Source organism: Podarcis filfolensis, assembly GCF_964270895.1.
Source record: "Podarcis filfolensis genome assembly, chromosome: W".
In the NCBI taxonomy this organism is placed as follows: Eukaryota; Metazoa; Chordata; class Lepidosauria; order Squamata; family Lacertidae; genus Podarcis; species Podarcis filfolensis.
In genome coordinates this window covers 28,050,063-28,063,373 of record NC_139619.1, presented here as the reverse complement: position 1 = coordinate 28,063,373, position 13,311 = coordinate 28,050,063, and the positions used below count along the sequence as shown (strand labels likewise).

General features: G+C 49.3%; 1 long non-coding RNA gene across 2 annotated transcripts in view; it reads right to left on the bottom strand.

The window, feature by feature from the left end:
* Positions 1-13,311, bottom strand: part of LOC310753875 — a 414,572-nt gene that overhangs the window by 184,895 nt on the left and 216,366 nt on the right. The window lies entirely within an intron of this gene.

Genomic DNA, 13,311 nt, shown 5'->3' with positions numbered 1-13,311 from the left:
ACTGTTATGCTGGGGGAGGTACATAGATCGACCACTCCCAGATTCTGCTAGCGATTGAGCCAGACATGAACTAACGACACTCTTCACTGTAAATAGTTTGCACTAAGAATAAAGCCTGGAAAAGTCTTGCCTGTTTACACTCAAGCAACCACACCAGCACCTGACAGCAATCTGTGAATCTTTGAGGTTTCTTGTGACCACTGCTGCTGCTGCACTGTGAGTTGGGGAAGGCCGCTCCCTCCTCAGGCTGATTCCACCTGGCCCAGGGGGCGGGGCCCAGACTGACTCACCACCGCCACAGCTTAAGAGGCCTCATGAGGCACCGGGACACCACTGCTGCTGCTGCACTGTGAGTTGGGGAAGGCCGCTCCCTCCTCAGGCTGATTCCACCTGGCCCAGGGGGCAGGGCCCAGACTGACTCACCACCGCCACAGCTTAAGAGGCCTCATGAGGCACCGGGACACCACTGCTGCTGCTGCACTGTGAGTTGGGGAAGGCCGCTCCCTCCTCAGGCTGATTCCACCTGGCCCAGGGGGCGGGGCCCAGACTGACTCACCACCGCCACAGCTTAAGAGGCCTCATGAGGCACCGGGACACCGCTGCTGCTGCTGCACTATGGGGGTTGAGGAAGGCCGCTCCCTCCTGTAGGCCCATTCCACCAGGCCTAGGGGGCGGGGCCCACACTCGCCACCGCTACAGTTTTAAGGACACTGCAGCAAATGTTAAAAATGTTTTTATATATTTTAAAGTGTTTTTTACTTTTTACTTTGTTGTACCACCGTGAACGGTGGTCTGTATACATGTATTTTTATTTTGTTCCGTTTTATGTTGGTTTGGGGTTGGATAGTGAGTGGGGTGGGGATTTGTTTTGTTGGTACAATTGTTTTTGGTTTGATTTGTTTTTATTTTGTAAATGGAGGTTGGTTTGAGGCTTGGGATTGCTACCGTAGTGGGGCGAGGGAGGTATGGCGGTGGGGGCAGATGTTATAGGCGAAGGGGATCGAGATACGGATATGCTCATACCCCTTCCAATCTGCGCCCCATCCCGAGGGAAGAAGGTAGGGTGAGCAAGGATTACTCACCTCCGTCACTGGTGTTGTGCAATGCCAGGTCTATAGGCAACAAAACCGCCACCCTGCGAGACTTCTTCACCTCGCAGGGGGTTGACCTGGCTTGTGTGACGGAGACCTGGGTGCGCGAAGGGGAAACTGTTACCTTACGACAGATGGCGCCCCCGGGTTTCTCCGTCCTCCACCAGTCGCGGACTGTGGGCCAGGGGGGAGGGGTGGCATTATTAATCCGGGAAGATTGTTCTTTCAGGGCTCTACCATAGCCATCGATTCCTGGCATTGAATGTGTTGGCCTAGTGTGGGGCTCCGAGGTGAGCTTGGCTGTCTGGCTGGTGTACCGGCCACCTAGCGCACCAGCAGCCACCCTGTTAGGCCTGCTGGAGGCGGTGGCCGGCTGGGCCTTGGAGTTCCCTAACCTATTGGTATTGGGGGACTTCAACATCCATGCTGATGCCATTCCCTCCTCACAGGCTCTGGACCTGGTGTCTTCCATGGCGACACTAGGGCTCTCCCAGTTTGTTTCGGGCCCCACACATCAAGCAGGCCACACGCTGGATTTGATCTTTGGCGCCGGTATAGATGTGATCATGTCTCCTTCGATGAAGGTGCCATGGTCTGATCACTACGCTCTGAAAGCCAGGATTGATTTTCCACCCCCACCCTGCTTAGGTGGCGAGCCAATTTGGGCTCGCCCGCAGAGGCTGATGGACCCTAATAGATTCCGTCAGGCCTTGCGGGACCTTGCTCCCCCTGGCAACTCATTGACTGAGCTTGTTGAGGGCTGGAATATCCAGCTCCTAGCAGCCATCGATGAGATCGCACCTAGGCGCCCTCTGCGACCCTGCAGAAACCGGGCTCCCTGGTTTACCGAGGACCTTTGGAAAATGAAGCGGGACCTCAGACGGCTAGAGCAAGTATGGCGGGGTGCCCGTGACGGAGCCTCATGAACATCTTATAGGGTTTTTATGAAAACCTACGAGATGGCAGTGAAGGCCGCTAAGAAGTCCTACTTCTCGGCCTCCATTGCCTCCGCTAGCTCTCGCCCGGCGCAATTATTTAGTATAATTAGGTCTTTAACGTCCCTTGAAGGACAGCCAAATTTAAATAACAATTTGACACACAGCTGTGAGGCATTTGCGAGCTTTTTTGCGGAGAAGGTCCTGTTGCTCCGCCATGACCTCCCTGCCAATTTGGATACAATAAAGGAACTGGAGGCCCCTCGACTGTCTTCGGGTCCAGTATTGGACCACTTTGACTGGATATCCCCAGCCGATGTGGACAGACTCCTCCGAGCTGGAAAGCCCACCACCTGTCCTCTTGACCCGTGCCCGTCTTGGCTGATTAGAGCGTGTCCAGACGAGGTGCGGGCCCCCCTGGGTGATATCATCAATTTGTCCCTTGGCACCGGGATATTCCCAGGGGAACTGAAGGAGGCAGTGGTGCGTCCGCTCTTAAAAAAAACATCATTAGATCCCTTAGATCTATCCAATTACCGCCCGGTTTCGAATCTTCCATTCCTGGGTAAGGTGATTGAGAGAGCGGTTGCTGAACAGCTTGGTAGGTTTCTGGATGAAACATCGGCTCTCGATCCATTCCAGTCCGGCTTCCGCGTTGGTCATGGGACCGAGACAGCTCTGGTTGCCCTAACAGATGATCTCCGCAGGCAGCTGGATCGAGGCGGGTCGGGGCTGCTGATTCTTCTAGACCTGTCAGCAGCCTTCGACATGGTCGATCACGAACTCCTGGACCACCGCCTTGCCGACGTGGGGATCCAGGGCACAGTCCTCCAATGGCTGCGCTCGTTTCTCTCTGGTCGGGGACAGAGGGTGGCGCTTGGGGGGGAATTGTCATCGCGCCACTCCTTGGTGTGTGGAGTGCCTCAGGGTGCGATTCTCTCCCCGATGCTTTTCAACATCTTTATGCGCCCCCTCGCCCAGCTTGTCCGGAGTTTTGGGCTGGGTTGCCATCAGTATGCCGATGACACCCAACTCTATCTGTTGATGGATGGCCATCCTGACTCGGCCCCAGACACACTGACCAGATGTCTGGAAGCTGTGGCTGGTGTTGAATCTCAAGCCTTGTCAGAGGAATTTGGCACTCTCCAGGTGCCCGGCTTTGATTCCATGTTGATCTCCCCCGTCTCGGCTCCCGGCAAGACAAGGCCAGATCTCTATCGGCCGATTCTCCTCAACGTGAGAAGAACACAACCATCCCTCCTCCCTCACTCCCAGGGAGGGGAGAGAGACAGACAGAAATGTATTTACATGCCTTTATTTCTGTCTTTCCAGTAGTGCAGAGAAACGTGTCTGCACCCTCTCACATCAGCAGCCAGAGAGAGAAATAACTCCACCCATGTACTTCCAGTACAGGGTCATGTGACACTCTGAGCTAACATCCGGTGCTCAGTGCACATAATAGACTGTCCTTTGTTGCCACGGTACAGTCCCATAACATCAACATCCTGTTTGGCTTTCCAGCCATCTGGAGCACTCAGCAGCATTGCTCCTTTTTCGTAACAACCTCCCCCAAAAGAATCAATGCATGTTGCGGCAAGCAAAGCGTGATCCAGAGAAGAAAACAAACAGTTGTTATACACATAACACTCCCCTGTTGTTTCAGTTCCACCCTTGGAACTACCCGCCACTGGTTTCCCCAGTGTACCTCTCTGGTTGTCTGGCTTCCAAGGAATGAGTGCATCTGCATTACCTTGGCTAGCAACTCTCTGTTGTGTCTTTGTCTCTGACTTAGACACAGCTCCAACCTGTCCTCGGTTGTGTACAACAGCAACACATGCAACAGCTAAATTAGCATACTCTTCTGAGTACCTTTTGGGTGGTTCACCCTTTGTGACTCTCTCAGACCTGCGTATGAGGTGCTGATCCTCTCTGCTCACTGGTTCTGTCTCAGGACTCTTAGGAGAACCAGTTCCAACAGTAAACAGTGGTTCAACCTTCACCTGTGAAGGTCTATCCATTGTGTGAGATTTCCTCTCAATGACTGTGACAACAGAGCTCTCTGAGCTATCACTGTCGCTCTCAGTACCACTGTACTCTGTGAAATCATCATCATCATCTGAATCGTCCTCTGTGGGAAATGTGTGTGCTATCACTCTCTCCTTTTCAGGAGCACTCTCTAGAAATTTTGTGAGAATCACCTGACCAGATTCAGACAAAATTACTCTGTAGAGACCCTTTTCATATCCCACAAAAATGCCTCTGGCATTCTTTACTCCACCTGGAGCTTCTGTCCTCACATGAGACCCAAAAACCTTGAAATGGGCAACAGAAGGTTTTCTCTGGAACAGTTTCTCAAAAGGAGAACTTCCCAACTCTCTTGAAACCTTTCTCACCCACGCATAATTAAACGACATGAGTGACTCCGCCCAGAACTCATGTGGCAGATGTGAACTAAGCAATTGCGCATTCATCCCCTTTTGCAATTCTTTGTTCAACCGTACACAGACACCCCTGTTCCACGCTTCCGCTGAAACAGCAACCTTGTGTCTTATCCCTTTCTTGTGCAGGAACCTCTGGAAATCCTGTAAAAGAAAAATCTGCTTCTCATCTGTCAAAAGACAATCAATGTTAGCATCATGCATATCTTTAACCTTGTCACAAAACTGCTGAAACCTTTCCAAGGCTTCCTGTGGTCTCTTTAACACATAAACCCAGACAAAGTTAGAGAAATGATCCACACACACAAGATAAAATCTTGCATTGCCTCTAGATGGTTCTAGAGGACCAATCACATCAGCATACACCCGCTGAAACGCTCTGTCGACCCTGGTCACCTTCTTGGCGCTCGTTTTGGTCACACCTGCAAGAGAAATCATGTTAGACTCAGAATTACATTCCATGTAATCACTTTGCTCAAAGTCCAACAAATACAGTCCACGTTTCTCTCTGGCAGAAAGATATAACTCTCCATCTTTGAAGATCTTGCAGCTCTCAGCATCATAGGACAGTTTCAGTCCTTTCTTTGCAATCTGCGAAACACTCAGCAGATTGAACTTCAATTCAGGAACCAAGTAAACATTGTGTATAGTCAGGTTCAGACTCTTAAGATACACAGTTCCAACCCCGGTCGCTTCCAGCTTCTGACCGTTGGCTTGTTCCACAGCGAAGCTTTGCTTCTTAAACGTCGAAAAGAGTCCTCTGTGCGGGGACATATGAAAATTACAGCCCGTATCGATTACAAAAGAGTGTCCAACATCTGGCGTGGTTCCTTTCGCCATCAGGGCCTTTGCAGGTTTCACCGAAGACTTGGTACGACCTTTGCCTGCTGCCTCAGGCTTTGCTGAGCGGCCCTTCGCTCCTTTCGGCTGGCGTGGCTTCTTGCAGTTCCGCTGAAGATGCCCAGCCTGTCCGCAATTGTAGCATCGGACAACGTTCAAAGCTACAGCATCCTCTCCAGTAGCAACATCAGTGGGGGAATTAGAACTCCGTTCTTCCCTCCCCCTGTCCTTGGCATCCATTTTGAATCCAAGCCTCAGCTCTTCACCCTCGAGCTAGTTAAAATCCAAAAGCTCCTTTTTGAGCTGTTTTTCTGCCTCTCTCTCAGGCAGGCAATCTCCAAGCTGTCTCACAGTCAAAACAACTTTCGCTTTCCCAGCTCTGACTGAGCCAGCCCCAGGTGTCAGTAGTTTTCCACTGTCCGACTGTCGTTGCTTAGCAACTGTGCATACCTCTTCGTTATCTCACCACAAAAATCTGTGGTATGCAAGCCTTTACTCTCAGAGCTGTTTTTCCAAACGCAGCTCTCGTGAACCAGAGAATAAATCAATCTGCATTCACACTTTTAGCCCGATATTCAGCATACCTTTTTGGGGCTCCGTTGCTTTGAAAACACCCCCTCTTGGTGTCCTTCCGTCTGTTCAGCTTCTGGCTGCAATGCAGACGTTATCTTCTTTCCTTGGTGCAGAGGATGGCACACGATCCATCAACCTCTCACCTCTCATGCTGATTCCCATGGATCAGATAACCAGCAGCGTCTGCTACCATAGGTTGAATCTCAAGCCTTGTCAGAGGAATTTGGCACTCTCCAGGTGCCCGGCTTTGATTCCATGTTGATCTCCCCCGTCTCGGCTCCCGGCAAGACAAGGCCAGATCTCTATCGGCCGATTCTCCTCAACGTGAGAAGAACACAACCATCCCTCCTCCCTCACTCCCAGGGAGGGGAGAGAGACAGACAGAAATGTATTTACATGCCTTTATTTCTGTCTTTCCAGTAGTGCAGAGAAACGTGTCTGCACCCTCTCACATCAGCAGCCAGAGAGAGAAATAACTCCACCCATGTACTTCCAGTACAGGGTCATGTGACACTCTGAGCTAACATCCGGTGCTCAGTGCACATAATAGACTGTCCTTTGTTGCCACGGTACAGTCCCATAACATCAACATCCTGTTTGGCTTTCCAGCCATCTGGAGCACTCAGCAGCATTGCTCCTTTTTCGTAACAGCTGGATGGTTACGTGGGAGCCGGTTGAAGTTAAATCCTTCGAAGACAGAGGTCCTCTGGCTGGGACGGAGCGATACGGGATTGAGGGGGCAACTCCCATCTCTTGCGGGGGTGCAATTAGTGCCAGCATCGTCCGTTAAGAGTTTGGGTGTAATCTTCGATACCTCCCTCTCTATGGAGGCGCAGATTACAGCTATAACAAAGGCGGCATTTTTTCATCTCCGCCAGGCTAAGCAGTTGGCTCCTTACCTCTCTTGCCCTGACCTAGCCACTGTGATCCACGCGACGGTCACCTCCAGACTGGATTATTGTAACTCGCTCTACGTGGGGCTGCCCTTGAGACTGACCCAGAAACTCCAGCGGGTGCAGAATGCCGCGGCGAGACTCCTTATGGGGTCTTCACTGCGAGATCATATTCATCCGGTACTATACCAGCTGCACTGGCTCCCGGTGGAGTACAGGATCAGGTTTAAGGTGCTGGTTTTAACCTTTAAAGCCCTATACGGCCTAGGACCCTCGTACCTACGGGACCGCCTCTACTGGTATGTCCCACAGAGAAATTTACGGTCTGCAAATAAAAACATCCTGAAGATCCCAGGCCACAGAGAGGTTAGGCTGGCCTCAACTAGAGCCAGGGCTTTCTCGGCCGCGGCTCCAATCTGGTGGAACGCTCTGTCACAAGAGACTAGGGCCCTGCGGGACCTGATATCTTTCCGCAGGGCCTGCAAGACAGAGCTGTTCCACCAGGCCTTTGGTCAGGGCGCAGCCTGACCCCCTCCTCTGGCAATCTGCACAGAATTTTGCTTAATGGTTGCCATCAATTTGATTTTAATTTGATTTTAATTAATTTTATAATGAATGTTTTTAGAATGTTGGATTATTTTGATTGTTGTTAGCCGCCCTGAGCCCAGCTTCGGCTGGGGAGGGCGGGATATAAATAAAATTTATTATTATTATTATTATTAGCAGCGAAAAGGTAGCACGATGAGCAAGCCAGGGAAAGGCGCTGAGAGGGAGGAGGCGAAAACCATAATAGCCCTGGCAGAGAGGAACAGAGAACTGGAGGCTCATATAGCTGATCTGGCAGCCAGGCTTGAGGAACACCGAGCACAGGACCACCAGGTCAGAGTTACTCCAATTGGGAGAAAAGTCCCAGCGCTTGTGAGCAAGTTTGGGGGGAAGCCTCAGGATTACAACGCTTTTAAAGCTGAGATAAAATATGTGTTGGACTTGCAAAAAGGGGAGTTTGCTAATGACCAAGAGAAAGTTGCTTTCGTAATTGCACACTTGAAGGGGGGTGCTAGAGAATGGGTCAGACCCCTGATAGCAGCGGAGAACGATGCCCTGAAGGACCTAGTAAAGTTTTATCAGGTGATGGATGTGATGTTCTCCAGTGAAGTGCAGGGAGTGTGACGCGACAGGAGTTGCTGAATTTCCGGCAGGGGTATCTAACAGTCCGGAGTTATTGGTCACGCTTTGTGATGCTAGTGCACAAGTTAAACTGGGATTTAGCCTCTGAACCCCTGCAAGCGCTTTTTGAGGCAGGCTTGAATCCAGAGGTGAAGGGGGAACTATCTGTTACGAAAAAGGAGCAATGCTGAGTGCTCCAGATAGCTGGAAAGCCAAACAGGATGTTGATGTTTTGGGACTGTACCGTGGGAACAAAGGAACAGTCTATTCACACCACTGAGCACCGGATGTTAGCTCAGTGTGTCACCTGACATGTACTGGAAGTACATGGGAGGAGTTATTCTCTCTCTGCTGTTGATGTTAAGAGAGTGCAGACACGTTTTCTCTGTACTGCTGGAAAGACAGAAATAAAGGCATGTAAATACATTTCTGTCTGTCTCTCTCCCCTCCCTGGGGATGGTAGGGGAGGAGTGGTGTGTTCTTCTCACGTTGAGAAGGATCGCCGATAGAGATCTCGCCTTGTCTTGCCGGGAGCCGCTGACGGGGGAGATCAACAAGGAACTCAAGCCGGGCACCTGGAGAGTGGCCAATTCCTCTGACTAAGGCTTGAATTCCGACAACTGGTAGCAGAGACCGATGGTTATCTGATCCAGGGGAATCAGCATGAGAGGTGAGAGGTCGATGGATCGTGTGCCATCCTCTGCACCAAGGGAAACAAGATAACGTCTGCGTGCAGCCAGAAGCTGAACAGACGGCTGGACACCGAGAGGGGGTGTTTTCCAAGTAACGGAGCCCCAGAAAGTATGCTGAATTTCGGGCTAAAAGTGTGAACGCAGATTGATTCATTCTCTGGTTCACGGGAGCTGCGTTTGGAAAAACAGCTCTGAGAGCAAATGCTTGCATACCAGGAATTCTTGTGGTTGATAAGGTTTCCTGTCTGAAGAAAGGTATGCACAGTTGCTAGGCAACGAGTGGCTCAGTCAGAGAGCCTGGGAAGTGGAATTGTTTTGACTATCTTAGCAAGGACTTTGAAAAAGCTTGCAGTCAACCTGCCAGAAAAAGGCAGTAAACAGCCCAAAATAGACTTTTGGAATTTACAAGCTCGAAAGTAAGAGCAGAGACTTGGATTCAGAATGGATGCCAAGAAGGGGGGAGGTTTACCTTATCCACCTCCCCTGACTAATGACAATTATTCATCTTGATCTGTAAAGATGAAGGCCCTGCTGCAGAATCAGAGGATCTTTGAGGTGATTGAGAACCCCATCCCTGCAGCACCAACGCGAGGTTGGGAATCACAGAATCTAAAGGCCAGGACGGCTATAATTCTGTGTGTCTCAGATAGCCAATTGGTGCATATTCAGAATTTAGAGTATGCGCGAGAGGTTTGGGAGACGCTGCGTAGAACACATCAGAGGGATGCTGGTTCTTCAGCATTGCTGTATTTTGAGAAGCTGACCAATCTGAGGCTTGCGCCTGATGGAGATGTTCAAGCGCACCTGACGGAAATGAAATCTCTGCGCCAACAGATGGAGGAACGCAATTTCCGTCTACAGGAGGAAGTGTTCTGCTTCATGATGATAAACAGCCTAAATCGGACTTACAAAACGGTTGCCAGTCAGCTTGGTTCCCTTCCGGCTCAAGATTTGACCGCGGAGAGGGGGTGTGCCGTTGTTTTGAATGAACATGACCGTCTTGCTGCACTGGAGGTGAAGGACAGGGGGAGGGAGGAACGGAGTTCTAATTCCCCCACTGATGTTGCTACTGGAGAGAGTGCTGTAGCTTTGAACGTTGTCCGATGTTACAATTGTGGACAGGCTGGGCATCTTCAGCGGAACTGCAAGAAGCCACGCCAGCCAAAAGGAGCTAAGGGCCGCTCAGCAAAGCCTGAGGCAGCAGGCAAAGGTCATACCAAGTCTTCGGTGAAACCTGCAAAGGCTTTGATGGCGAAAGGAACCACGCCAGATGTTGAAAACTCGTTTATAATCGACACGGGCTGTACTTTTCATATGTCCCCACACAGAGGACTCTTTTCAACGTTTAAGAAGCAAAGCTTCGCTGTGAAACAAGCCAACGGTCAGGAGCTGGAAGCAACCGGAATAGGAACTGTGTATCTTAAGAGTCTGAACCTGACTATACACAATGTTTACTTGGTTCCTGAATTGAAGTTCAATCTGCTGAGTGTTTCGCAGATTGCAAAGAAAGGACTGAAACTATCCTATGATGCTGAGAGCTGCAAGATCTTCAAAGATGGAGAGTTGTATCTTTCTGCCAGAGAGAAAGATGGACTGTATTTGTTGACTTATGAGCAAAGTGATTACATGGAATGTAATTCTGAGTCTGACTTGATTTCTCTCGCAGGTGTGACCAAAACGAGCGCCGAGAAGATGGCCAGGGTCGACAGAGCGTTTCAGCGGGTGTATGCTGATGTAATTGGTCCTCTAGAACCATCTAGAGGCAATGCAAGATTTTATCTTGTGTGTGTGGATCATTTCTCTAACTTTGTCTGGATTTATGTATTACAGAGGCCACAGGAAGCCTTGGAAAGGTTTCAGGAGTTTTGTGACAAGGTTAAAAATATGCATGATGCTAACATTGATTGTCTTTTAACAGATGAGAAGCAAATTTTTCTTTTACAGGATTTTCAGGAGTTCCTGCAGAAGAAAGGGATAAGACACAAGGTTGCTGTTTCAGCGGAAGCGTGGAACAGGGGTGTCTGTGTACGGGTGAACAAAGAATTGCAAAAGGGGATGAATGCGCAATTGCTTAGTTCACATCTGCCACATGAGTACTGGGCGGAGTCGCTAATGTCGTTTTTTTATACGTGGGTGAGAAAGGTTTCAAAAGAGTTGGGAAGTTCTCCTTTTGAGAAACTGTTCCATAGAAAACCTTCTGTTGCCCATTTCAAGGTTTTTGGGTCTCATGTGAGGACAGGAGCTCCAGGTGGAGTAAAGAATGCCAGAGGCATTTTTATGGGATATGAAAAGGGTCTCTACAGAGTAATTTTGTCTGAATCTGGTCAGGTGATTCTCACAAAATTTCTAGAGAGTGCTCCTGAACAGGAGAGAGTGATAGTACACACATTTCCCACAGAGGACAATTCAGATGATGATGATGATTTTACAGATTACAGTGGTACTGAGAGCGACAGTGATAGCTCAAAGAGCTCAGTTGTCACAGTCATTGAGAGGAAATCTCACACAATGGATAGACCTTCACAGGTGAAGGACGAACCACTGTTTACTATTGGAACAGGTTCACCTAAGAGTCCTGAGACTGAACCAGTGAGCAGAGAGGATCAGCACCTCATACGCAGGTCTGAGAGAGTTACAAAGGGTGAATCACCCAAAAGGTACTCAAAAGAGTTTACTAACTTAGCTGTTGCATGTGTTGCTGTTGCACACAACCGAGGACAGGTTGGAGCTGTGTCTAAGTCAGAGACAAAGACACAACAGAGAGTTGCTAGCCAAGGTAATGCAGATGCACTCATTCCTTGGAAGCCAGACAACCAGAGAGGTACACTGGGGAAACCAGTGGTGATGTGTTCCAAGGGTGGAACTATAACAACAGGGGAGTGTTATGTGTATAACAACTGTTTGTTGTCTTCTCTGGATCACGCTTTGCTTGCCGCAACATGCATTGATTCTTTTGGGGGAGGATGTTACGAAAAAGGAGCAATGCTGAGTGCTCCAGATAGCTTGAAAGCCAAACAGGATGTTGATGTTTTGGGACTGTACCGTGGGAACAAAGGAACAGTCTATTCACACCACTGAGCACCGGATGTTAGCTCAGTGTGTCACCTGACATGTACTGGAAGTACATGGGAGGAGTTATTCTCTCTCTGCTGTTGATGTTAAGAGAGTGCAGACACGTTTTCTCTGTACTGCTGGAAAGACAGAAATAAAGGCATGTAAATACATTTCTTTCTGTCTCTCTCCCCTCCCTGGGGATGGTAGGGGAGGAGTGGTGTGTTCTTCTCACGTTGAGAAGGATCGCCGATAGAGATCTCGCCTTGTCTTGCCGGGAGCCGCTGACGGGGGAGATCAACAAGGAACTCAAGCCGTGCACCTGGAGAGTGGCCAATTCCTCTGACTAAGGCTTGAATTCCGACACTATCCAGGGGTCCGCGGGCGCGATCGATGGATGAGCTGACCAAGGCAGCGTTAGCCATTGGGGTTTGACAAGAGGTGCGTGCACAGGAGAGGAAGGAGGCCAGAGGGGAGCGTTTCTACGGCAACCACTTTCCTGAAATGCCAGCAGGGGCTTCCCACAGGCTGCCGCCAGCAGAACCTATGGAAATCGATGGAGCCCCCGCGGGGGAGGTTTCAAATGCTGGCGCTCTAAAGAAAAAGGAGGGAAGGGACTGGAAGTCAGCCAAAAAGTGCTTCATCTGTCAACGCCCCAGGCATTTTGCCAAGGCTTGCCTGCAGAAGAAAGCCTGGCAAGGCATGGTGGGGGCAGCAGGCAAAGAGGAGGAGGGAGACATGCCTCAGGTGCAGGGAAACGAAAGGGCCTGGCTGCAGACCAACAGGGGCAGCAGCCAGGTGGGCGACCAGTAGAAAACCCCCGACCAGATCCTCCCAAGGCAGGCATAGCAGTCAAGGCGATACTAGAGCTCCCTAATGGGCACCCAATAGAAGTCCAGGCCTTAATAGATTCTGGTGCGTCAGCCAACTTTTTCAGGAGAGACTTTGCTTTAGAACACCAGCTACACCTGCTGCCACTAGATTTCCCCTTGCATGTGACCACCATTGATGGGAGAGAGCTACTGGGAGGGGAAGTCACGCACCAGACACCCCCGATGAGGATGAGGGTTTCCAAGCTCACGGAAACCATTGCCTTTCATGTGGCCACCTTGGCGGTACCCCCCATAATTCTTTTTTTTAAAAAAATAATATTTATTAACAGTTTAAAGGGTATAAAAGAAAGAAAAATAATTCAACAAAACAATACAATACAATACAAAAACAAAAACACTACATAACACTGACACTAAAAACATTAAATTAACAAAATACAACAAACACAATTTAAAACACATCCATAATTTCAGTATCTTATCTTTCATTCACTTATTTCCACGACTTCCTCACACCTCCCTTTTTGTATTCCACTTCAATTAACTGTTTCAGCAAATCCTTTCCATCTTCCTCAGTTTTCTGTCCTGTATTTTATCTTAACTTATTTTAACCTTATTTTTTTCCCTTTAATACATTGAAAATCTATTTATACTTAATTCCTTATAACCTTTCTGCTAAAGCCATATAACTTCATTCCAGCATTTTTCTAGCATTCATTAATTTTACAGTATTTCTGTAAATAATCTTTAAATTTTTTCCAGTCTTCTTCCACCGACTCTTCTCCCTGGTCTCGGATT